This window comes from Oryzias latipes, chromosome 9 (genome assembly GCF_002234675.1).
Source record: "Oryzias latipes chromosome 9, ASM223467v1".
In the NCBI taxonomy this organism is placed as follows: domain Eukaryota; kingdom Metazoa; phylum Chordata; class Actinopteri; order Beloniformes; family Adrianichthyidae; genus Oryzias; species Oryzias latipes.
This window is the reverse complement of record NC_019867.2, coordinates 2745501-2771001: the sequence shown is the minus strand read 5'-3', so window position 1 is coordinate 2771001 and position 25501 is coordinate 2745501. Positions and strand designations below refer to the sequence as shown.

The window sequence follows — 25501 nt, the reverse complement described above, 5'->3', positions numbered from 1 at the left end:
CTTCACCTAGCGTCTAACAACGAAGCAACAAGGGGGCCAAAATCTGGGTCATCCTGTGCCGGTCCCCAGCCCACATAAAAATACAGAGTTGTGTCAGGAAGGACATCTGGCATAAAAATCTCTGCCAAACCACTTGTGGGAATGAGTGAAAGTGTAATGTTTGTTTTAGCACTATCAGTCTGTTTCTACATGTTGCAAACAAGGTTGGGAGTTGCAGGTAGTGAATATGCTAATGTGGCTTACGCTTCTGAAGGCTAATGTTTAGTGTGCTTCAAAAAACAAGTTCTATGGTTACGGTTACCGTGAACGAACGTGAATAAAGTCTGACTGACTGATGGGCTTATCTCTGACTCTGTTGTCTTGCCTAATGTGCCTAAGGAGGTATTTAGGTTGAAAAAGGTCCGACTTAATTTGGTGCAAATCGAGCCATGAACCTTGCATTTGGTCTATCTTTAGACTGCCGACACTCAGACTTTTGTTCCGAACCAAAGCTTGCAAACAAAATCACGTTGATCTTTTCAGCCATTGGCCAGGAACTACGATGGCGCGGGAAAGCAATGAGAGAAAGAATAACGGAAGTCTGCGCTTTTCAAACTTTGTCAGGATAATTCACTTAGTCATACTTTATACTTCGCTGACCCATTTTGAACATCTGTGTCAACGTCATGTACGACTCTGTCCTTTGCTCCTTTGGTATGGCAGAGGCATGCTGCAAGGCTGTTACTGAAGAGGTGACGGCTAAAAAGGTACGCTGACAAGTCTTTATGATATTTAGGTTGTTGGGAAAGCAGTGCGAAACAATGTGTATCAAGTTAAAAGTAGTTTTAATGAGCCTGTTTTCATACAACCACATTTCAATAAGTTGCTGTGTCTTATTGTTGCCCGGTTACTCTATTTACACCGCGCAATGACTGGCTACGGTGGCCATTTGGTCCAATTGCTCAACTCCGAGAACAGAATTTATTCAGACTGAGACTGGTTTTATTTTAGCGGTATCATATCACATGACCAAGAAGAGCGTTTTGGCCGCGTCAAGAGGGACATAGACGGATGGAACAGAGAATCTGACAATTTTTCAAAATAAAACATCTTTCAAATTCCGAAATAAATAAAACGGAAGTAATATAAGTTATTTATTCTTATTGCGCAGCTCGGACCGACCCACGGACCGGTACCGGTCCCCGGCCCGGGGGTTGAAGACCGCTGCTATATATAACATATTTAAATAAATAGACATTTTAATGATGGGATGCCTTATAATCTGGTTCGCCCTATAAAGTGGATGGTATGGTATACATCCACATGCACATGGGAGTGACAGTTTTGGTGACATAAGTAAAGACGGATTTGTTGATTTGTTATAAAAAGATTTGCTTGTATTTAAGCATCTTTCTTTGCATTGATGGCATCTCATATGACAGCTCTGTAAAATGACATAACACTGCCTAAGATGTATTACAGATTGTTGCAGTGTTTGACTTGGGATTGCGTGTAATACTGTTTTAGATTAGGTTTATGACAGGAGTTTGATATCTAAAGTCCGTGCATACCAGAAAAAAAATAAAAACGTCTGATAAGGTGCAGAAGTGTTTGACATTGATCCCATCCATATTGGCATGGGTTTCTCCGTGGTTATGGAATAAGGATGTCAATACTGCAGGCTGGCAGTATAATGTCTGAGCTACAGCGACAGGCCACGGTATCTGAGAGTCAATCTGCCGTGTTGTCTGCATCCTGATGAGCTCAGGCTCTTCGGGGTCTTTTTTTAATTGGTCGCACCCTTCAAGGAGCCCCGCATTTGTTTGTACAGTACACCCAAACACAAACACACTGGCAAGTGCGCGCGAGCCTCAAATATCCTTGAAACCATCCTCTCTAGGTTATCCAATTCTCGCAGCCCTTCTCTGCTAATCAGCAAAACAGAGGAACTAAGTGGATAAACGAGCAAAATTCCATTTGTTTATGCAGAGGGTGCTAAGGGGCAAAAAAATAAGGCAAAAAGCAGTCAAAATGAAACAAACTATTCCCTCAGATTACTGGTGGTTAATCCTCTCTGTGGGTTATTATTGTGCTGTTAGAATATCGGAGAGACAACCAATACTGATTGCGCATGCATGAAAATACACTTAGTTTTTATAACTGTAAAATAAAAGTTTGCTTTGAAGTGGGTGTCATAAATGCCAGGAAGATGTGGGTGGAGCCTTAATTGTTGGTGGTGGGGGGGTTAATCCTCTAAAGGTGCACATGCAGACGGTAGAGAGCAGATCAAGCCCTTCAGTTGCTTAAAGAAAACCATAAAAAAAGGACGTGGAATTTAAGTGCATGAAAAATGTGTCGGGATTAGCGGAGATGCAGGTATTTGAAACGTGATTTGTAGTTGTGAATATGCTGGGGCTGATTCCTCCTACATGGAAGTAATTCCACATATTGGTTGTACTTTACACGCATAAACGGCAGATTCTTTCTGGCGCATGCATTGTCTTCCGACTCAGCGTTTTGCTCCACGGTTGTTTTCTGAGTCCTTGCATCTCTTGCATCTTTTTTTTTTCTTCTTCTGTTTATCAGGGAGTCCTTTAAAAATTGTCTGGCCTTTCTAATCTCCTTGCAGATGTGAATGTGTGCACCGAATCGCTTGAATGCCGGTGCCGCTAATTATACCTCAAAGAAGAGGCTAACTGATGGCCCAGTAAATTGTTAATTAGACAGAACAGAAGCCGCTCTTAAATTAGACGTGTGAATGGAGACATTGTGAGCCGCACAAGTCAGACCGGCTCTGCCTCTCTTCATGCAGGCCGCAGTGCCGCTCAGCCAAAGCGGCTGGCCATTTCAGCCGGATCTAAATATTGACAAAACATTCACAGACACATCCAAAATTACGATTAGAACATTTTTAAATTGTATTTCAATTAAACAAGGTCTGCACACATTTGAGTATAGCTTAAATTGATTCACATATTTTACAAGAACTGCTCATCAACCTGCCTTTACTGTTGCCTGGCAAAGAAAAGGAGGAGATGGAAGGAGGAGAAAAAAGAGACAGAATATCAGGAGAAAATGAATCACGTTGCTGGGTGCACGATCTGCTAATTAACAAGGAGCTGTTGTGCTGAAATCATATTGCTTGCAAAATTGAAACCCCCCCTTTTTGGTTCATTTATCAAAGTAAATGAATTATAATCAGTCCACATCCGTCCAGCGGGTGTTCACTTTGAGGTGTTCATATGCTTTTGGTTTATGAGTCACCATGTCCATGAGAAGCTTTATTTGAATCTTTTCACTCCTTGCCAAGCACAACACGTAGTTAGGAAGCACAAATGGACTCAAATATTATTTTAGAGGCTAAGATAACTGCATATGGAAGTTTGAACGCACAGCTACTTCGTGATTAAAGTACAATATAGTGCTGGACCTGATCCGAGTATCCGTCGGTACTGAATCCCAGTCAGATACTTTTGTAACACACTGAAAACATGGACAAATTGAATAAACAGATCCTAGTTTATTCATTGTTTTTTATCATTTCAAGCTTAAACACAGCGCTTTTATAGAGTAGCTTGAAAAAATAGTTAACTGTTAACCAGTAAAAACAGGTAATAGTCAGGTGTCAGGTGATTGACATTAGCTTTAGGATCTTTAGACCTATTTTGGATCACACGTGATTCATATCGCCATTAAAAAATTTGTAAAAATAAAAAATGACTTTATTTCAAAATTGATTGATTTGTTTCATTCTTTGGTTGTTATTGATCCCGAAAGTCCAAATCTTTGAATTTGTTGCTAATTTTGTCGTTTTGGAGCTGAAACTAGAGCCATATTCTGCTCCACTGTACGGCAATAAAAGGTTGTGATCCGTTGATGATAGGCAGCCCCCTAATGGGGCATTTATCTGTAATAACAAGCTTGAAATACACAACACTGATTATTGTAACCAGAATAAAATAATCATCCGATCCCTGAATGAGAGGCAACATTGAATTCCGGATTAAAGTCTGAAACGACGTGTTTTCTGATCGTAGGATCGAATCGGGACTTCCACACTTTCATTAATTTTGAAAATGTCGTCTTTGTAATTTTTGTCTTGAAAACGGACTAAATTTACATATAAATTAAGATTATGGATTTTTTTCCAAGTGAGCTCATAACCCAAATATGACACTTTAAATGCCTTTTTTTCTGATCAGATTAGGATCATAAAAGTTACATTTAGATTAAAACATTAAAATGGGGATTTGGAGGTATGAGAATACACTGAATGTACTATAACATGTATGGAGGAGTCCTGGGCTCACAAAGAATTTTCTAAGGGTTTCATGAAAGTTTTCATCAACACACTGATCCTTCAGCATGAAATTCATTCAGAGGTTTTCTTGCTTGTCAATATTTTTGTCCTGTGGAGACTGTAAACTAAACTTCTGTGGAATCTGGTTGTGAATTTTAAACTAACAAGCTTCATGGCTCTACTTTGCCCAATCAGTCCTTCTTATGGGGTCAGACAAGCCTCTAATGTTCAAGTCCAGACCAAGAACTAGTCTATCTAGGTCAATACGTTAGTCGTTTGAATCTCCATGTTAAAAAAAACAAAAACTATCCTTTTAAGTTTAATTAAAAGTTTTTTAATTACAAACCCAATTACCCTAAACCTTTGCCATCACTCCGGATGAAAAAACAAAAGTTCGTTTCCCTGTTGTTGCAACAAAAAAAATAATTTAGGGGTCCAATCTATCTTTATTTAGGCTGAATTATAAATGTAAACATTAACTTTCGTCCAGCCTCCAGCAATGTGGGGAACAACATCAGGACGTAAAACGGGCTCTTTAAAGCCAGTTTCTGGGCCTTTTTTAGTTACTTTTACGTTTGTCAGCCCCCCCTGAACGATTCCTGTTCCATACAGTTGGCATTTCTAAACAGCTGCTGCCAGAGCTTTCAGTTTGAACCGAAAATTCATACTTCCTGTTCGCTGCTGTCTGCTAATTGGGGGATATCCTGTGGAAGAAGCATGTTTTTTTTTTCTACCCCTGGGTAGAAAAATATTGCATTTTATTTTTAGCCATGTTGATCTCATTAGCAGTAGTGACGTGAGATGAACTCCTCACCAATGCTTCTAATCATGTGAGTCTGCCTACTGGTGTCATTAGTCTGTGAGCTCGACAGATGGGGTGGGTGTTTTGAAGCAGAGTTGAATCCCTGACGCCAAGTTGTTGACTCGCTTAAGCTAAAGGAATATCCTCTCTGCATCGTGGAAACGGTTGGAATCGACTTATCTTTATGCGTAGTTTTGTTCAAACTGAGGTTGTAGAGGAAATATCAAAGGAACCAAACCAGCATGGCCTCGCCAACCAAGAGTTGACTGACACATGGATGGACTTCCGTGTAGGTGGTCGTAGAACAAAGTTTTTTAGTATTACTTGCTTAGTAGCAAATTATAAACATTATGTTGTTTCGTATAAAGAAAAATCATATATTGAACCGAGACAAAACTGTGAGCCCCCCCCACCAAAAAAGAAATCAGGGTTTGAACCGAATGTTGGGGGAAGTGAGTCGTTATTTCCTTGTTCATAGCTGAAATCCTGAAAGTCCTTCAGGAGGAACACTGTCAGCCATCGGCTGTTGGGAACACGGCCTGCTTTAGATTACAGGTGCCAAGCAGTTTGAAATGCAGATAAGATTTAAAGAAGACGAGTTCCAAAATGCCATATTTCTGCCATGCTTAACAGTGGAGCTGCGTGCTGCAGAAAGATCGAACAAGGCTGCCTGGCCAAGTCATTATGACGCTGAAGGAAAGGCAATCCGAGCAGGCGAAGACTCAAGGTCTCCAATTTGAAAATCAGGTTTTACTGTCTTTTATCTAGGGGCCTAAAATGATCCTTATTGTAATATAAATTTAACAAGTAGGCTTCATTTGTATTCTTCTTCTGTCCCAGTGGAATGTAAGCTGAACTTATATTCCTCCAGAATCAGCATCTTCCCATTGCCTCCATCATTTCTGTTCACATTGTTGTTCATTCTTCTCTTTATAATTCCATTACTGTCATTCCTACATATATATTGTCGCTCAGCTTTCCGTCTGCACTCTCAGGTGTAAACGCTGATTATCTTGTGTAGATATCAGGCCACAGCAAATTAAATGTGACCGCAGCTCGGCTGCCAGGATGTCCATTATAATATCTGTAATCTGTTGGACTCGGGGGAAGCGGTTGGGAGGGGTGGGAAGATGATGGTGGAAGATTCAGCACAGATCCAGTGGCTGGCAGGAAAGTGTTGGAAGTGGACTCCCGGCACTGATGAGGTTCACAAAAACCATATGTCACGGGCGGTTTCAAGTTTCACTAAGCCGAGTTCCATCAGAGACTAAAAAATCCGGCTCAGAGGAAAGACGGAGTGAACCGCTGTGGTTCTGAGCTTCTGGGATAGAAACACTTTGAATTCTCAGATTTTTTTTACCTATACAAGATGTATGGTTCATAGCATAAATGTCTAAAGTTATACAGATATAATATTTGTGGCTGATAATCAGTATATTTTTCCTGATGGGCTATTTTCTTATCCTTTCCTTTCATCTATTAAATTGATTTAAAAAAAAACTGACTGAAAATATCTCTGCTTTCAAATTAGAGGGCATACATGCACTTTGAATTATAAGCTCATTAAATGATCATTATACGTTGCTATTACTCCCACAATTATGCTAAAGATAAGAGTGGAAAAAAGGATATAATATCCCTAATGTCTTATGGCTGAGCTAATGAGAGCATGTAAAATCTTAGTGAAATGGGATATTCGCTCAAAGAATCTGACCGATCCGTATTAAACATGCTTTTCATTTATAGCAGGAACTTCTCTGCTCTAAAGATAGTCAGTCAGTGAGTCGATGTCAGCACAGTTAAAGAGAAAAAGAAAACATTGGTCCAGCAGGGACAAAAGTAAATAGGATGAAAGCAGAATTTTCCATCTAAATAACATGATCTGAAGCCCCTTAAATTATGGTTTTCTACATGAAAAAGGTAGAATAACCATGAGATGAAGCCTTTGGCTTGTGTGCCACTAGACAACGGCAAGTAACGACAAGTTGAAGCAACGAAATTGTTAGTTTTTGTTAGGTGTTTTGCTGATCACCGCTATCGCCACTAGAGTGTGTGTGTGTGTGTGTACGTGTGTCTGTGTGTGTATGTATGCGTTAGTCTGGGGCTGTTCCCCACTTTGTGACATCACAATCACATTACAATCGTTTTTGTGGATTGGGAGGGCTATATATTTTTTCTGTGAGGATTTAACATTACAATACTCCTAAAAGCAAAAAAAAATGTGATTTTGCCTGATTTACAGTACAGACCAAAAGTTTGGACACACCTTCTCATTCAAATGAATGAGGTGTGTCCAAACTTTTGGTCTGTACTGTAGACCTTTAAAAGCAGCAGAGTAACTGTTCTGTGTTCAGATAACTAGAGTCCTTGATCTGAAGCAAATAATTGAACTGCAATGGAAAAATCAATAAAATATCTTTAAAAATGTTTTTTTCTCCCACAATTTTAGTCCCACCTCTTTCTGACTCCTTATAACAGTTGTCAGAAAAAAAGTATTTTAGTAACCTTTTGAACAGCCAATGTTGCTGGATTAATGGTACGACCATTGACTGATGAGAACTGGACTAACACACCCCCCCCCCCTTAGTGATTCTAACAGGAAGTACCCGCGGGTCCGAGAAGCCAAAATCCCAAACTTCTACAGAGAAATAAACTACTGATACTCATTCTATTGGTCAATAACCATTCTTGCTCTGACACCTGTTTTTTTGTACATGTTCTCAATAATCCTCAATTTCTGGGTCACATATTACTGTAGTTCAAGTTATTCAAGTTATAAACTGAACAATCAGATGATTCAATACAAGTAGGTGGTCCCACCTCAAATGATCTAAACGCTTGATTGACAGATTGACACCAATTTAGGGGTGTGGACTTTCTACAAGCTCAGTCCTGAATGGTGAGAGAGGTATAACTCAGACGGACTCGGACCAATCACTGCTTACTGATGACGTCTGGCTCCAAGATGGTCGGAAAAAAACGGCGTCTGAATAGACTTCTTTTGGTTGGAGCTGGAAGAAAGCCGTATTCTATGAGTGACTCCACTCAGTCCAGTTCAGCTTTGTTCAATAGAATTATGAACAGGTAAGCGCAGGTGAGTCACACACTCAGCAGACAGCTTTTACGTTAATCCTTCCTTGTTCTCACATGGCTGCTCGTGTTCCCTGTGAAGCCCATCATCACAGCAATTATAGTCGGTAGAAGGATGAGCTCTCCCAACACTCCATCTCGTCTGAGCTGTAAACAAATTATGCTGAGGGGGGTCTTGAGTACGACGCCTGTGTGAGAAACAAAATAATCTGAAGCCAATTGTGTCCCAGTGTGGCGTCTTAGGTCTTCTACCAGCAGCTACTCATTTGAGCAAAACTTGGAAAATTGGATGAAAATTGGTCATTAGAGCAACATTTCAGAAATATGATGTATTATGTTGTTTTCCATCATGCATCCCCCCTCAGAAGAACAGCCCTTCTCTGTTGGAGGAGTTTTGATCCGGCCAACACGTTGTCTGTTAATCGGACTCACAGCTTGAATTGTTTCTTTTTTTCTAATTTAGGGGTTAAACCTTTCAGAAAACACATCTAGTTGGATTGCTGTTTGATAGCGATTGGTCTCATGGGTGTGTTTAGCTGAAGTGATTTCTGTAAAAGAAAAAAAACATCTCAGCTTGTTCTTAAAGTCTCTTTTCTGGTGGTTTTGAACCGATTTCTCCGTGGTTTTGCTGTGAGTAATGGACAGGTTGTGTTTTTGTGCCTGCTGTGCGGCGCATTAGCATATTGAGTTACATGGCCGACTGTGAAGTGGTTCCCACCTTGCTCTTAGGAGGTATCAGAGGAATAGTCAGCACATTATACCACAGAGAAATATGAGACTGGAGGGAGAGCACACTCTTCCCCCGGCCCTCATCTTTCCGCGGTCTGCACACGCTTCAGCGGAACAAGCTCAGCATCCGAGCGCTGGCTGCACCAACCGCCCATCACATGCTGAGTCACACAAGGTTCAGCAAGCTGACAATATTTCTGGCAGGGGTGAATGGTTGGTGTTACAGTCCTACCTCCCACAGTTAACTCTGGAGAAACAGCCAGGAAATTGTTCCGCCTTCTCCCCTTTCCTTTGGGGAGGTTAGGAACAAACCCATCATGTAAATGGGCAATGTAATCAAAGCCACAGATTAATTAGTCGCAGTTTTAGAGCAGGGATTAGCATCATCCACGGACACGTGGACATTTTACAGCATCGTGAATTAGGATTGTCACCAAAAAAGAGGAACTGCGTCTTAATCCTGAGACATTTTCTGTCTTTTTCTCTGGAAAACAAACCTTCACCCATGAACTCTTTAAAAAAAAACTGTTTTCAGTCTGTAATGAATGTTTAAAGACCAATAAAAATGGTGTTTTTAAATAGTGCAGTCATGCGATTATTTTTCTTGTGTGGGATTAATCAATCGTGACCTGAAATTAATTAATGTAATTAATCTATTTTAAATTATTTGTAACCTAAAAATGTTGTGAAAAGCCTATTTTCATTTAAGTTTAAATAAGATGTTCTTGCAGGTAAAGAGTTGGACCTATTGTAAGAACATGACAACAGTCATGGGTTAAAAATGAGATTATCACAAACGCCACTTTTCAGCAGATTTACATCAATTGCACAAACTCTGTACTACTGTGAAGTGTTGCACATCAGCGCAAAGTTACTTTTCTCTTGAATCCGCTGGAATTATCATGCTAACAGTGGAAGAGCTACAGTAGAATGTAAAGAATGTAAACACTGGAGCTAGAGCTCCACTAGACTTGCTATCTGCTATAATTCCCAAATGATACAATAAAGCACTATTTCTTCTCAGTTCTCAGTCAACTATCTGATCAAAATAATTCAATGCACACAAATTAAAAGCTGAAAGAAGTCTTGAAAAGCAGTCTGTTGGCTAGCACTGTTGCCTTTTTAGCAAAGATTGTTCTAGTTCAAACCCCAGTTGCCATTTTAGAATCCTCCATTTGCACAGTCTGAAAATGTCCATATATGATTATATGTCACCTCCTAATTATCCAGTGTGACTGTGAACATGCATGATGGTTCTCTCTGACTGCCCTGATCTATGACGTTGTTAATAACTAGAAATTTTTAAAAGTGAAGACTTGTTATAGAATTTAAATGCAAGTACATTTAAATACATAAGAGTGGAGGCACATCCTTTGTCCACTGTGTGTGTGTGCGCCCGAGTGTGGGTCTGCCTGCAGGAATGCTGCTCTTACTTCTGCCTCGCCTCGCCTCTTGTGATCTTGATTTAAGTTTTTTCTCTCTTTTTGCTCCAGTGAATCTAACAGTCCAGAAGAAATGGAAATATCGGAAGATTTCTGCCAGCTTGGCTGGAATTTTTGCTGTGCAATCTCCCCCCTTGTTGTTTTGTGTTGGGTTTAAGAAGTGCTACAAAAGATGTAATGCTCTCAATTTAAGGCTCACACACACCTGAGCTGTCACACCCCCACTGTGGGCAACATTTAATAAAGAACATACTTAGTTAGAGTGCATCAGTTTCCATTAAAAGGTACTGAGCAGACAGGAAGTTTTCTTTACTTGATCTTTGTTCTAATTTATTCATGTCTAGAAAAAAAACCACAGATGTTTTCCTTCAAATTAAGAACTACTATCACTTTCTCCATATTAGTTTAACCCTTGTGCTATCCTAGGCACTTTAACGTTGGGAGTTGGGTCATGTAGACCCACTAGACAGTGCTCTGAACCTTTTTTCTTCAATGATTTGTGATCTTCACTGGTGTCCATGGATTACATGAAATCTTTCCACCTTTATCCACCTTTGTCATGGTAGGGAGAACACATCAATGTAAGGGGGGGGGGGGGGTCATCTAAGATAGCACAAGGGTTAAAGGTGACAAAACCATTGAGAAATGGTCTGTAAAGCCACTGTGTGGTCAACTATATGGCACAGTCTGTTTTTTAAGCTAATTTTAAATGTTTTTCAAAGTAATGTTTTTTTTTCTTTTGTATTTCGAGATATGGTTCATGTCACATCGTGGCTTTTCAACTTTTAATTGTAGGCTATCTTATAGTTTTCATAAGCAGGTGAGGTTACAGCCCAGCCTGTTTGGAGTTCTTTGCTTTTGTAGTTCTTAAAAAAATAGAACAAATCGAACACAACATTTAGAATGAAGATCACTCCTTTTTTTATTGAATGCATAAGCTTCCATACGCTTCGACCATAGACCTTTGAAAACATGTCCTTGAAGACTTAAAGCTGTGACACAGTGAGAGGAACCACCATGCACTTTTACCATGCTTTTATTTTTATAAAATCACCATGCTTTCATAAAAATAAAAGCATGGTGATTCTGGGGATTCTGCTCTTTCTACCTGCTTACCTTCTTGCCTTTAGATTAAAATAAGAAACTCCCCCTGGCTTTATTTTGTTTTATAGAGAAAAATTATTTTTAAACTTCCATCCATCCATCTTCTTCCACTTATCTGGGACTGGGTCATGGGGGCAGCAGTTTAAGCATAGATGCCCTAGACTTCCCTCTCCCAGGTCACTTCTTCCAGCTCCTCTGAGGGGAAACAGCTAGACATAGTCTCTCCAGCGTGTCCTATGTCTTCCTATGGGCCTCCACCCAGTGGGACATGCCAGAACATTTCCCCGGGGAGGCGCCCAGGAGGCATTCAGACCAGATGCCCAAGCCACCTCAACTGGCTCCTCTTGATTTGGAGGAGCTTTAGTTCTACTCCGAGCTCTTTCCAGGTGACAGAGCTTCTCACCCCATCTCTAAGGGAGATCTCATTCTTTTGGTCATGACCCAGAGCTCACGACCAGGTGAGTATTGGAACAAAGTTTGACTGATAAATTGAGAGCTTCGACAGCAAAGTTGTCGGCGGACGCTGCACCAATCCGCCTGTCAATCTCACGCTTACTCAGGAACAAAACCCCAAGATAGTTAAACTCCTCCATGTGGGATAGGAGCACTCCACCCACCCAGAGAGGGCAAACCACCTTTCTGTGCATGTGTGGGTTTTCTCTGGGATCTCCGGTTTCCTCCCACAATCCAAAAACTTGCTTCATAGGTGAACTTGAGATTCCAAAATGAACCAGTGTGTGAACATGAATGTGTCTTTGGTCTTGCAATCGACTGGCGACCTGTCCAGGGTGTAACCCGCCCTCACCCAACTCCATCCATCCAACTTCCTCCTCTTATCCGGGACCGGGTCGCGGGGGCAGCAGTCTAAGCAGAGATGCCCAGACTTCCCTCGCCCCAGCCACTTCCTCCAGCTCCTCTGGGGGGACCCGAGGCGTTCCCAGGCCAGCCGAGAGACGTAGTCTCTCCAGCGTGTCCTGGGTCTTCCCCGGGGCCTCCGCCCAGTGGGACATGCCCGGAACACCTCTCCAGGGAGGCGTCCAGGGGGCATCCAGACTAGATGCCCAAGCCACCTCAACTTGGGCTCCTTGCGATGTGGAGGAGAAGCGGTTCTACTCCGAGCTCTCCGCGGGTGACCGAGCTTCTCACCCTATCTCTAAGGGAGCGCCCCCTCACCCAACTGTAGCAGGGATAGGCAGGTTCAGAAAATGGATAGATGGATGGTATATTTGTCACATGACCATTAAACAACAAATGCAATACGCATTCAATAACTAGTTTGTTTCGGTCCTGTGACAGAAATATGCTGGAACTTTTTTTTCTTTTAGTGTGTTCTGACGGCATTTCCTGACAGCTCCATCCTCTTATTGTTAAGATGGAGACCAGCTAACTCAAAAGCTGTAGTGCCCCGCATAAGAAACCATCAAGAGCCATTAGCCTCCTCCAGTGTGGGAACACTGCACCATGCAAGGCATTAGTCAGGAAATGAAAGGACTGAAGGATGGAAAGTTTTGTGCGGATGGATGAGGATGCACAGCAGCTTACTGATTATCACTTTATAGGCCTTTTTTTTTTGTCAGATGGAAACTTCAAAGATTTTTAACGATCCACTGCGATGTGTTTTTGGTGTTTTTAACATCTTCTTTTAACATTTTTCTGATGTTAGTGGACATATATAACGATGATTAAGATTAAAATAGCATTTCTGATTATTTCTTTATTCAAAATTGTCGTGAATCAGGAGCATAAGAAAAAATGCTGTTTGAAAAAGACAGCACATAGAAAATATGCAGTCAGGAGAGTGTGTACTGTAAACAGAGAGCTCTCAGTAACGGGGAGGGGAAGGGGGGGGGGGGGGGGTTTGCTCCGCAACAACAGACATAGTTGTTACTATGCTGAGAGGTGAATTTCTAATCAATTTCTGCCGTTCTGCAGAAAGTATGTCCTAGAAAATGGCAGATTTTTAGATATTGGCTAAAAACAGCATCTTCATGACTAAAAAGCCACTGGAAACACTTTGAAAACAGATCAGAAGATGATTTGAGTGGGACTTTAGGCTATGCTGTCAAAACATAGTTGTGGCGGACTGTTGATGTCTTTTTCTAAACACTGAGAGCATGTCTTCGTCTAACACTTCTAATTTTGATCCTCCCTCTTCATTGTAATTTCAGAGATATGCTTACTTCACACTGACAAGATAATGAGTCCTTTTCTTTACATCCACTCATGTTTCCTCAACTCCTTCAGAAAAGAAAAAATCCTCAAGATTGTGTTACTGACATTGAAATATTTCCTCTCTGTCAATATGTTGTCATTTTTCTTTCACAGAGTGAATATAGTGAAAACAGGGTTTTTCTGTCAGCTGTGAGCCGCCTTTTCCTTCACCCCCATCTCAAGGAGATAGAGTTAGAGCTGCAAATTGGGACAGCGTTGCCGCATTGACTTCTCATCCACCTAAATGGAGAATCAGCTCTGTTTACAACTAATTAAAGCCATTAAAGGGGGCATACGCTAATGCATTTCTTCACAGATAACAGAAACATGGGTTCGTCTTACCGGCAGGTCAGAACAGTGGTAATTAACTGCGTATTAGGCGAGTTAAGATGGAGGGCCCGCATGGCTGTAGTGCGCTGATACCCATGTTGTCAAAGTGTAATGGATTAGGTCTCACACTTGACTCTCATTGGCTCAGAAACTCTCTTGTGGAAGTGCCTCATATACTGAAGAAAGACATTTAGGGTCAGTGAAGGAGAAGAGTACCATTTAACTTCCCGAATACTTTTCTAAATATGTATTTATGTATCTTAATCCCAGCTAAAAAAAAAAAAAGAGGAAAGAATGGCAACAACATCAAAGACTAAACAAGGAATCCAACTAAAACGCTTCCGCTTTCATAGACGCTTGTTTGCAGACCTTTTGCTAAAGCTCATTGTGCATCAACTATAAAAGCAGCTTTTGTGACGAAAAAAATATTACATCACCACAATTAACATGGAAATTTGTCTAGAGAGTTTAGACCTAAAAATGCACAAAGTCGCTCCTACTTTATCCCGTAGTTATTATCTGCCGTCCTAATGGAGGATTATGCAGGTTAAATGCATGAAGGACTTGCATAACGGCCATGACTGTGCACAAGTAGTTATTTCTGCGCAGCCATCAACAGCCTGCAGTCCTCTTCTTTGCACACATTTGCCCATCAAACCGCTGGTGTTGTTAATGCACACCTTTGAAAATCCAGCCAGACAGGTGCGATCTGTGACTCTGAGCACGACGGCATGCACAAACAGGGAAAAGTTACATAGATACATATTCATCGTCCAGATGGTGATGAAAAGAAAAAAACTGTTTGGTTTATTTGGCAACCAGAAAGATGAAAGGAGATGACTTTAAGAGTTCCTCCAGCTAAGGTAAGCCCTTACTAAGCTGAGTTTGCAGTTATCTCACATCCAATGTGCTGAATACAGGGAGAGAGGAAGAGAAAATGAGGGTTAGACATTCAGTTGCCAGATTGAGTCCACCTTCAGAGAGATATTAACAAAGCACCAGTATCCCTTTTATCTTCCTTTAATTCCAAGAATACCATTCCAAATTAAAACGCAGTGCGACAAAAATAACACACAAACCTCACAGCCACAAAGGAAGCAGAAAAACCTGCAACTGTTCACGCCCTATTCTGTTGTTACATGTTTCTTATAAATATTGCACAGTAATTATTGTTATTATTTTTTAAGCTATCAAACTTTTACTGTCTCAGAATCTCTAAATCTATAAATGAGCCTCCAATGGAGTGGAGTGTTTGTTTTTTTATCATGCCGTTTTAGCCAAAACCCTAAAACCTGTGTCGTTTTCTAAGACGTAGTTTCTGCAGAGCGGTAGGAGTTCCTTTGAAATTTCCCTGTGTGTCGTGGACAGGACTGTTGGCGCTGAGCAGCCCCCACCCTCCCATCCTCTCCCCCCGTTTCTGAGAGCTCTTTGTTTACACACTCTCCCCCGATCTTACAGACACTCACAACCCCAACCTAACATTACCGGTGCAACAAAAATGGCGAGCAATGACAGAGCTATCCAGCCGTACAGCTTGGAGCCACAAGAACATGTTAAAAACACAGTTTTCATTGGAGTGGGTCTTTAACCCTTGTGCTATCCTAGGCACTTTAACATTGGGAGTCGGGTCATCTAGACCCACTAGACAGTGTGCTGAACCTTTTTTCTTCAATGATTTGTGATCTTCACTGGTGTCCATGGATTACATGAAATCTTTCCACCTTTATCCACCTTTGTCATGGTAGGGAGAACACGTCAATGTGAGGGTGGGGTCATCTGGACCCCATAGGGTTAAATATCGCAAAATAACTTACTATTACATTTGTTTACATGAAATGTTTGCTCTAAAGCAGCATTTTAGATGAAAATCTGCAATGACGTTACTCATTTGGTGAATGGTTATTGCTTATACGAACATTTATACGACATGAAATAGTCAGCCGTGAATTGAAATTTTACAATGTTAAAAAAGCTGCAAAGACACAACATGATATAATATGTCTTGTAAAAAGAATCCACAAATGTTGTGTAACTCTCTACTGTCACAAGGGCGATCAATCTGGAAATAAAATTGGATTCTTGAGGTCAAATACTTCTGAATGCCTTAACTGAAACTGCATGCGTGCTGCCCTTCTCATGCCAAGGTGAAAATAAAGATGTTGTTTTGTGTAACAATTTCCACCTATTTCTTTGGTAAATTGATCGTTTGATCATTTCCCATGATGAGGGGCTGAATTGCGATACAGCTTCTCTGTTGTGTTGCTTCTGCACATAGGTTTAGATTTGTTTTAAAAGAAATTTCTGCACAGCTATTGCTGTATAAACTTTGGCCGTTGCTATTACTTTCCTGAAAAAGCCATGCTCATTAAACCTTGAAGTTTCTTTTTTAGGACGATTTGGACTTATTTTTTTTCTGTGTCATTTAAAGTGTTTAAGGTCAACTTTAGACTATACTGAAGCCATGACTTTTGCTTTTTGTCACATTTTTGATATAGATTTTAAATATCTGACATCTTCAAATCCATCGCAAAGTAAGTGATTTGATTTTTCCTAAAATAATACAAAGCTTTTTAGCTTTTTGATCAGCCTAATCTTTTCAGAACATTCAGATTTACAGTTTATGGATATTTTAACCCTCATGGATCAACCATAAGCCATGGCTTCTGTATCTGTTATGATAGATGCCATATAGCATTATAATGTCAAAGATGTGGGCGAGACGAGCAGGAGTGAAGATGAGATGAAGAATGCGAAACATTTCAAATGACCTAAAATGTTTACATCAAGCTCCTTTGTCTGATCTATGCAAATATACAGTATATACGTATATCCTCAAAGTTAATGTTTTCTAATGTATGCATTTTGATCAATAACACTCTTGCAGTTTCATTGCATATTCTTTTTATTGTCTTGTAAAAGACCTTGGATATCCCAAAAAAGTTTTGAAATCATTATGGGATGGCCACACGACCTACGGCTTGGCGGCCATTTTGTGGCGCACCCTGAGAATTACCGTTTTTTGTGTTTTTCTACAATATGGGAAAACGACACTTTTGTTTGAGTGATGGTCACGAAAACGCACACACTTGCTGCCAGCTCTAGTCTACAAACGCCACAGAAGCATCGTTGACCTTTGACCTTGGAAAAAGTTCATGCATTTTGAAAAAAAAGCACCATTAGCACCAGATACAAACGAAAAGTTGTCCTAGGGATTTTTGGCGATCGTCTCGTAACTTCTCAGGCATCCATAGCAAGGCCATGTGGACAAAATGTTGGAATTAGAAGTTAGCAGAATTTTGGCTTACCACGGGTGTTCCACGTATGTCTGGCAGACTTTTCATGCATGTACCATCGATGTATAACTTTTATATTACGTATACAGCACACATATGTTAAAATTACATTATTGGTGCACAAACCACTGATAAATTGCATATAAACAGTGCAATATTCACAAATGGTTAATGTCAGTCCTATCTATGTTGATTTATGTATTCTTGGCGTGGTTTATTCGTACTTCTTCCGTGGTTTTAACGTGGTTCATTCTTGATGGATCTGTGATAATTTCATGTAAAGACCACAACTTTCCTCACTTTTTTCACGTATATTCACGTATGACCAAATTTCATCCATGCAATATCCGCAAAATGTCCATAGTGGCTGTGTGACACAGCCTTTAGGGCTTTTGCTGTTTTAAAACTTAAAATTGATTGTGGGCTAGTAGGATATGCATTAGAATTTGAAAAACTCCAGATTTGGTTTACGAGCCAAATGTTATTTCTGTCTTCTTAAGAATCATTCGAGTTAGCAGCCAAATGGAGATCATCTCCTGAAAACTTTGTGCTTCAAAATAAGCTATCCAGTACCAACTGTAGTACCAAATTTTATATTCTGTCACACTCCAACTTCATGCATATTTATTTCAGTCTGTGCACACATTTTTTCCTTTTCTTTGAGCTTGTTTTGACATCTTAAAACAAGGAACACCTCTCAACCACAGCCCCTCAGAGAGAAAAGTACACATCCTTTCCCTTCTCCGCATTGCCAGACTGCCATGAAGTGCAGAGGAGCTTGTGTTTCTTAAAGGAGACTTTCAGCTGCTTCATCCCCACATGACATTGCTGTCACTGACTTTGCTTGTTGAGTAGAACACTGGAGAAAGACCTTCATGCAGATGCTGCAGAAGATCCTGCAAACAGGAGGAACTGAAGGACAGTCAGGTTTATTTACTTTGCCGTTAGTTTTCACTTCCTGCTCATATAAATCCAGTGCTAAAACACGTATGAATCAGCAAGCTTTGGTTGGCTCCATTCTGAGTCTTCAATCCATCATCCTAATTCCTGTCCAGCTGCCGTCAAAGACAACTGATAGAAGTGTCTGCTCCTAAGAGAAGTCATTTACCTGTGGTGTAATGTGGATAATAACAAATACAGCACGTTCACTGGGCTAATTGACTTACAAAAAGTAGTGAGAAGATAAATGACAGGACGTCTGTGGGCATATTTGTGTCATTACCTTCATACAGTTCCATGTCGGATCCCAGCCGAGCCAGCTTTCTTTCTGAGAGGAGGTGAGGGAAATTGATGAAAGCGACGGATGTGAACTGTCATCTTGAAAGAGCAGCAGAGATGCCGTATAGAAAATGGTTTTGAAAGTCGCACATTGCTATAAATAGGACTGGCATGTTCATGTGCTCAGGGGCCTTGGACGCAGCGGCTGATCCACAAGAAAATAAAGACGAAACAACAATGCAGACACTCGTGCTTCTTTTTTTCCTTTGTTTCTAGGGTTTGGGTTCACTTGGTCATCCTTACTTACTGCTGACTATTATTGTTTTCCTGAGTTCCACTCGACACCTTAACTTCCTCTTCTTCAATCGGGTCAGTTCACCACATGACCACTAGGCGGCTTGTCTGAGAAGAACATCAGTCCCTACAACAGTGCAGATTTATAACAGATATAAAGTTTAAATCAGAACCTATTTAACTTCAAAGGTTATGTAATAGCTATGACAAATGTATTTCAAAGTGAATTTTTTGAAAACTAATGTTTTTTAGTTGAAGACTTTTTGATGGCATTGAATTTTAACCCTTCAACACCAAAGCTTTACCTCCAGTCTTTACCTCCAGCCAAACGGCACGGCCCAAAGCTGATTGGAGATGCAGGCGGTCTACATCCCCGGCGTCTTTTTTCCCCCCGCTGTTGATGGCGTGTTCCCACTACCCAACTGTTTCCAGATTCGGGCATTTCCTGGCCTTTTACTCTTGAGCTAACGCCCTGCTTGTTTTCCAGCTAACCCTGCTTTAGCAGTTGCTCATTGGCTGAGTTGAGTGAGTCCAGTTTCTGATTGACTGAACACACCTGATCCAAGTGGCCGGTAATTACTAAAGCAAGGTTAGCTGCCCAACAAGCAGAGCGGTATCTCACAATGAACAGGGTTGGACACCACTGAACAGTTGGCAGGATTATCTCTTACTGCAAAAGCGGTAGAGGCCATGTGAACGACTGGTATTTATGTTATTGGATTTTAAGTCAAATTATTTTATTAGTTCTTTAGTCAACTTAGACAGATATGTTGAAAGATTAAGGCTCAACCTTTAAGAACTGTTCAACCTTTAAGAACTGTTTTCTTCTTACAATGGGCTAAGAATAAGTATCCTTGTTGTTTAGCTGGACTGTTTTACTTTGAAGTAAATAATAACCGGCTTGCGTGGGTGAGAAGCCCCAAGCGGTTACTTTGCCAACTGCACTCCTGTTTTTTCTTTAAAACAGCTTCAGTTTAGAATTCAAAGGATTGATGCTTGAATTTTTCCAACTTGTCATGTTGATATTCTCCTAACTAATGCAAAGTAATACAAACACTTTGCATACCTATGAATTGTGGGTAAAAGTCTTGTACCCTTGCTCTTTATCTTACTGGGGTTTTAGAATATGAAGCTCAGGTTTATTTGGAAAACTTTGGAAAAGTCTTTGAATGGATAGCAAATAAACCAGAAGTTTTAAAAAAGTATGTAGAGAATTTGCTGTTTTCTTTTTGTTATTCTTATGAATAATTAGTTTTAGTGCCATCGCCGTCTGGATTATCAAATGCCTCAGATTGAATGCAAACTGCGTTACTCATCGGTTGCTAGAGGTTGCACGCTTCGAATGAATTTAAGAAGCCCGTAAATTTTGCATCTGTTCAAAATTATACACTGAATATTCCTTGAGTTATGCCACATAAACAACACCTGCAACACCCTACATGTTCAGTCTGTGCAACTACAGTTTATCCCTTGTGCTATCCTAGGCACTTTAACATTGGGAGTTGGGTCATCTAGACCCACTAGACAGTGCTCTGAACATTTTTTCTTCAATGATTTGTGATCTTCACTGGTGTCTATGGATTACATGAAATCCTCTTCACCTTTATCCACCTTTGTCATGGTAGGAAGAACACGTGAATGTAAGCGTAGCATCATAGGATAGCACAAGGGTTATAACAGGACTGGTTCACTTTGCACCGATCATTTGGTAAATTTCTGATGTCGGGAACAGTCGCTTTGACCCTTCGTGTCTCTGACCTCACGGATGTAATTGCCAATCACATGCGTTGTTTACAATGAACGAGGCGAGATGCAGACGTGCTAACAGCCTAGTTTTTAATTAAAGTTTCATGTAAAAGTTTCAAAACAGTTTTTCGCTTTGAAACACAACAAGAGTTATGACATAATTGTGCTATGTGGAATAAATCCTTGGAACGTATAGTTTAATGGAGCTTTGCTTGTTTATTTCTACATCTACACATCATTTTGGGCTTGTATTTGCTTCATTTTTTCATACATTTTTATTTTGTCTTTATACATTTGATCTTTGTTAATCAAACATCAAAAACAGTTTGGGGGGGGGATTCTGGGGGTAAAAATGACTTTGTTTACTACTCAGAGTTAAAATCTTTGTAAAATTGTATCTTCTTTCTATGATTGTGTAATATAATGAAAAAAAGGTAACAAAAAGATGGATATCAAGCATTGCCACAAAAATGCTCAAAAAGGTTCCAGACTTTGACATTTTTCTGGGTAGTAGTTAAAAAAATAACACAAATATTAGAATTGTCACTATTTGTCCCCAACAGTTACAGCAAACCAACGCAAGCTAACTACAAAATGACAAAAGTGCTGCAGTTCCTGTGTGTGGACTCACCAAAGGAGCTTAACAGAAACATAAATCAAGCTTTAACTGGAGTAAATCATCCTGGATTCAGATTGAAGATGAAGATTTGGCTTCAATGAGAGGAGGAGCTTGTGATGAGAAGATCGGTTAAAGCAATAAAAATAAAAATACCCAATCACCTTTCACAGGGAACACCAAGAACATGAGTGTCATCAAATTTAGCCATCAGATCAAGAGTCATGGCCTGAACACAAACAGCTGCACGCTCCATGCATGTTTCCGGACAGCACGAGGGGTTTTATTGTGAAAATCAAGCAGTCCTTCCCCACTTCCTTAGTTTCCTGTCTGTGCAATCCCATTTATTTGAACTATGGTAGTTCGGGTGCTGCAGTGCAGTCAATCGGACCTTGTTTAGTGCAGCAGTGTTGAGTCCGAGTGGCCTCGCCAAGCTTTCAGGACGTGAACTGCGTGATCACACCAACTGACTGAGATGGCTTTTATTTAAGCTGCTTATTCTGAGCTTCACATTAAAATCACGGCCATTCCGTTTGGGCCTTAACTGAGGCGGGCAGAATTAGGTATCAACGCAGACTACTTTCTGTAGAAAGCATCAAAGAAACTAAAAACTGACTATTTAAAAAGACAGAAATTCTGCTTAAAACACAGATAAACATGTATCCTGTGATTTCAGCAAAGTTGAAATTGATAAATAAAGGAAACCAACATGACTTTAGAAAACCTTAGACATATTTCTCTCTGTATTACAGATAATACTACAATTACAATGAACGATGCAACAATGCAAAAAGTTCATCTTTCTTCAGACCACTGCAGATTTCTTGATCATAAATAAATTGCATGCATGGTCAATGCTTCTATTGGTGGAGCCTAAAGATTTGATGATAGTTTTAAAGCCTTATCTGAGGGGTTATCTGGATCAAAACTATACGGCTGGATAACTAGTAATGGTAAGTTGGGGCTGTGAGGGGGCTGTAAGCTAGCAGGGGAGATTGTGTAAACAGTGAGCTCACAGCAACGGGGAGGGAAAGGCGGGGTTTTTCTGGGCCAAGAGTTTTTTCTCAGAGACGAATTTCAAAGGAACTCCTGCCGCCTTGCATATTTTAAGATTTGGGCTAATTGCGGCATAGTCATAATTAACAGACCACTGTGAAGGCTTTGAAAATGAATCAAACAATAATCGGAGTGGGACGTCAAAGGTTAGATTACTTACAAATGAAAACCGGTTTTCTCTTGATGTTTTCTAAATAATTTATTCAATTATTGACCTTTCCTGGTTAAACAAAGTCTGTAGTCGGTTCCTCTGATGCCTATGAGGAGCTGCCAGTCTCTGCTCCTGATTTGATCTGAGTCACAGAGTGGCTTCTGGAGTCCAGATGATTGAGTCACTCTCCTCTCTCATGCTGACATGCTCTCCTGATAAGGAGAGCCTCTATTGACTTTGTTTTAGGGGAGTATGTCAAAGTCTCGTCACTTTCGAGAAAGCGTCAGTGTTTTGGAGAAGAAAAAGCCAAAACCGTCTTGATCTTTGAAGTAACGGTTAGGGCCTACGTTTCCATCAGATACCTTCTACCTGTTTGACATTACAGATAAGACAGAACCCTGAACGTCTGTCCATTTCTCAGCATGACTTGCTGTTGGCAGGCTTCTCAAAGACGCACGTCTCTTTTGTGATCACACATGTGGAGATGCCTCACAGGAAATCATTCCAGACGCAAACAGGCTTGATGGTGCATTTGAATGTACAAGCGGATTTCCGGCTGTTGTTCTCTTATCCCTGCTTTGTGCCTAAGTTTAGGGGGAAATATTGAAAAAAATTGTAATCCACAAAGTCTGCCATTCCTCGCTGTGAGATGGTGGCTTTGCATTTCCACTCCTAAGCTCTGCCGGCTGCATCGGGGCCACTCTGCCCACAGTTAATGTGCCTTTCTTGCAAAGGGTAGTTTCTTATCGTGTCCATTTGAGATCGTTCTGGTGTAAAGGCAGAAGGTCGTAACCTTCATGCCCGGATCTGTCAGCCAGCTATCTGTACGGTGGACCAAGCTCTCAAGTGAAAAAGTGTGCAAAGCTCAGTAGAAATCCATTAAACGAAAAAGAAATTGGTTATCCTCCTTTGCCATCCCTGTCCCAGTCCACAGATGTTGCAGCATGTCCGATAGCTGAGGTTAAGGCGGGTTTCATTCAAGGAAGTTACAGCAGGAGCTGTAAACGGTGCAGTCTGTGTTGTTTGAGTCAATGGTGGACTAAGCGGTTTGGGGGGCCCTGGCAAACACCAACATGGGGCCCTCTGCAGCAGTTATATAATTATTAATACTTAACTAAAATGTCTGTCGAATAACTTCTTCATTGGTCGCCGCCTCTCCTTTGATACACATCAAATTTACCGCTTTATGCTTGTCCAAAAATATTTTAATAAACTTTAAGTTAAAGCCCCATTAGCTTGATCCATCTATCTGTTTATCTAAGTTCAGGTTGTTTCATTTTGAAGATCTTTACAAAAGCATCGGTAATCACGTCTCCATGTCTGAGTTCATGACATCATTAAGACGCTCCCAGTATGGTGAGGTTCATCATCTTTCAGCGGTACTCCGTCACTTTGTGACCCAGTTTGACCACTTGGGGTCTCGCATTAGTCCAAGGAGGGAAAAAATAAAAACAGGAAGAAAATTAGAGGATATTTTTTATTATTTTTCTCTGTTTAAATAAGAAAGACATAGCAAAAAGTTCAGGAGGAGGATGTTCAAATGTTGGTTTTGGACTCCATCCACTGCTGACATCATCAACACGTCATGGGCCAAGGCCGAGTACCTGATCAGTTCACACAATGCAATTTCTTCAAAGTTCAGATATTTGAACTCGGGCTGCCGTTTCCATCGCTCAAAGGATGCTTCAGACCTCTGAATGTGTCTATACACTGACTTAACAGTGAAAGAGAACGCCCCTGCAGCACAGTCACACACAGTTCAGTGTGAACGCTGCTTAAGAGTCTCTGCTCGCTAACTTGCCGTTAACGGAATAGTCCATTGCTGCAGAGGGACGGAGGAGGACGAAACACTTTCACATGAGCAGTCTCATGCCACTTCAGTAATTGGGGGTTATTTTTTGACAGAGTTAAATAGTAATGGGTGTGTTTATTTTAGGGCTCCTAGAGTATTGGGGCCTCCAAGCAATCACCCACCTTTGCCTAAAGTTATAGTTTCACCCCTGGATGCTGCAGGAAACAAAGGGCAAAACAGAAAACAAAAACCAGCTCACAAAGGCACAGTCTGCTACATGTTGCCATCACAGCCGCCTGTTTCATGCCCTGATTCTGGAATTTCAAGCCAACTCATTAAGAAATGTCCACCGTTCTGGTTCATACCATTTTTTGACTCGTTTACACCAAAGCTTTTGACTCTGTGCCATCTCAAACTTACAGGGTTCCAATTAATACAATTCGGACCTCAAAAAGCCCCCGGTAACAAAAAAATAATGGCAGTGCCCCATTTAGGCTCGTTATGGGGATAGAGTATCATAAAGTCATAAAACGATGAGCTTCGGAAAGCTGCACAGATTGGCAAAACTAGTAATGGAGTGCATGTAGAGTAAAAGCTTCGCTGGTGCTTCTGTGCGTTAGCGATGATCAAAGTTTATCCTGATGCGATGAAATACGGTTTATGTGATGCTAGTTTTCGTTCAATTAAACTTCAGGGCTTTCTAATGAGCTGTTGGTCCATTGAACTTTATGATGAGGGCAGCTAAATGGCATTAATCTCACACCAACTCAGTCCTCCCTCATTGTCATTAAGCAACTTAATGCCGTTCCTGGAGAGAGTGGAGAGTCAGCGGCTTCCCTTTGTCTCCTGCCTGCTGCTGCTGGCTTTTCTCTGCTAAAGCATCACATATTATTTGATCAAATCTTCTGCTGGCAGGACTAAATGGAGACGTTTCTAAAGCCGAGCAGAAGAAGGTCTTTCTATTGAACTGCATTCTTTTTTTATCTGTCAAATAATGAATTTCTCTAATAATGTGGAACCATCTTTAATGTTCATTCAGGGGCGCGCAGGGCCATTAGTCATTAAGCTGTCTGCTTCTCACTCAATTCAACCTTTTTATTTTTCTTCCTGCAGCACACGTTTTTAATGCCTCACTTTTTTGATTATTTATCTTAAGTGTTTGCAGATTTGAACCCCAAAATGTGCCTCACTCTTCTGTAGTCAACACATTAAGAAAAACACAGAATGATGGACGAATGATGTTGAGAAACAACCCAGTCTCATCCTAAAATGTGTAGTAGCTACATTTGTCCACATGAAAATGCGTGAGAGTTTTACAAAAACGCCCCCTAAACTGTGAGGCGGATAC

General features: G+C 40.7%; 1 protein-coding gene across 1 annotated transcript in view; it reads left to right on the top strand.

Moving 5' to 3' along the window:
• rtn4r (reticulon 4 receptor) overlaps nt 1-25501 on the top strand; it is a 78586-nt gene that overhangs the window by 5427 nt on the left and 47658 nt on the right. The gene's annotated exons all lie outside the window — the stretch shown is intronic.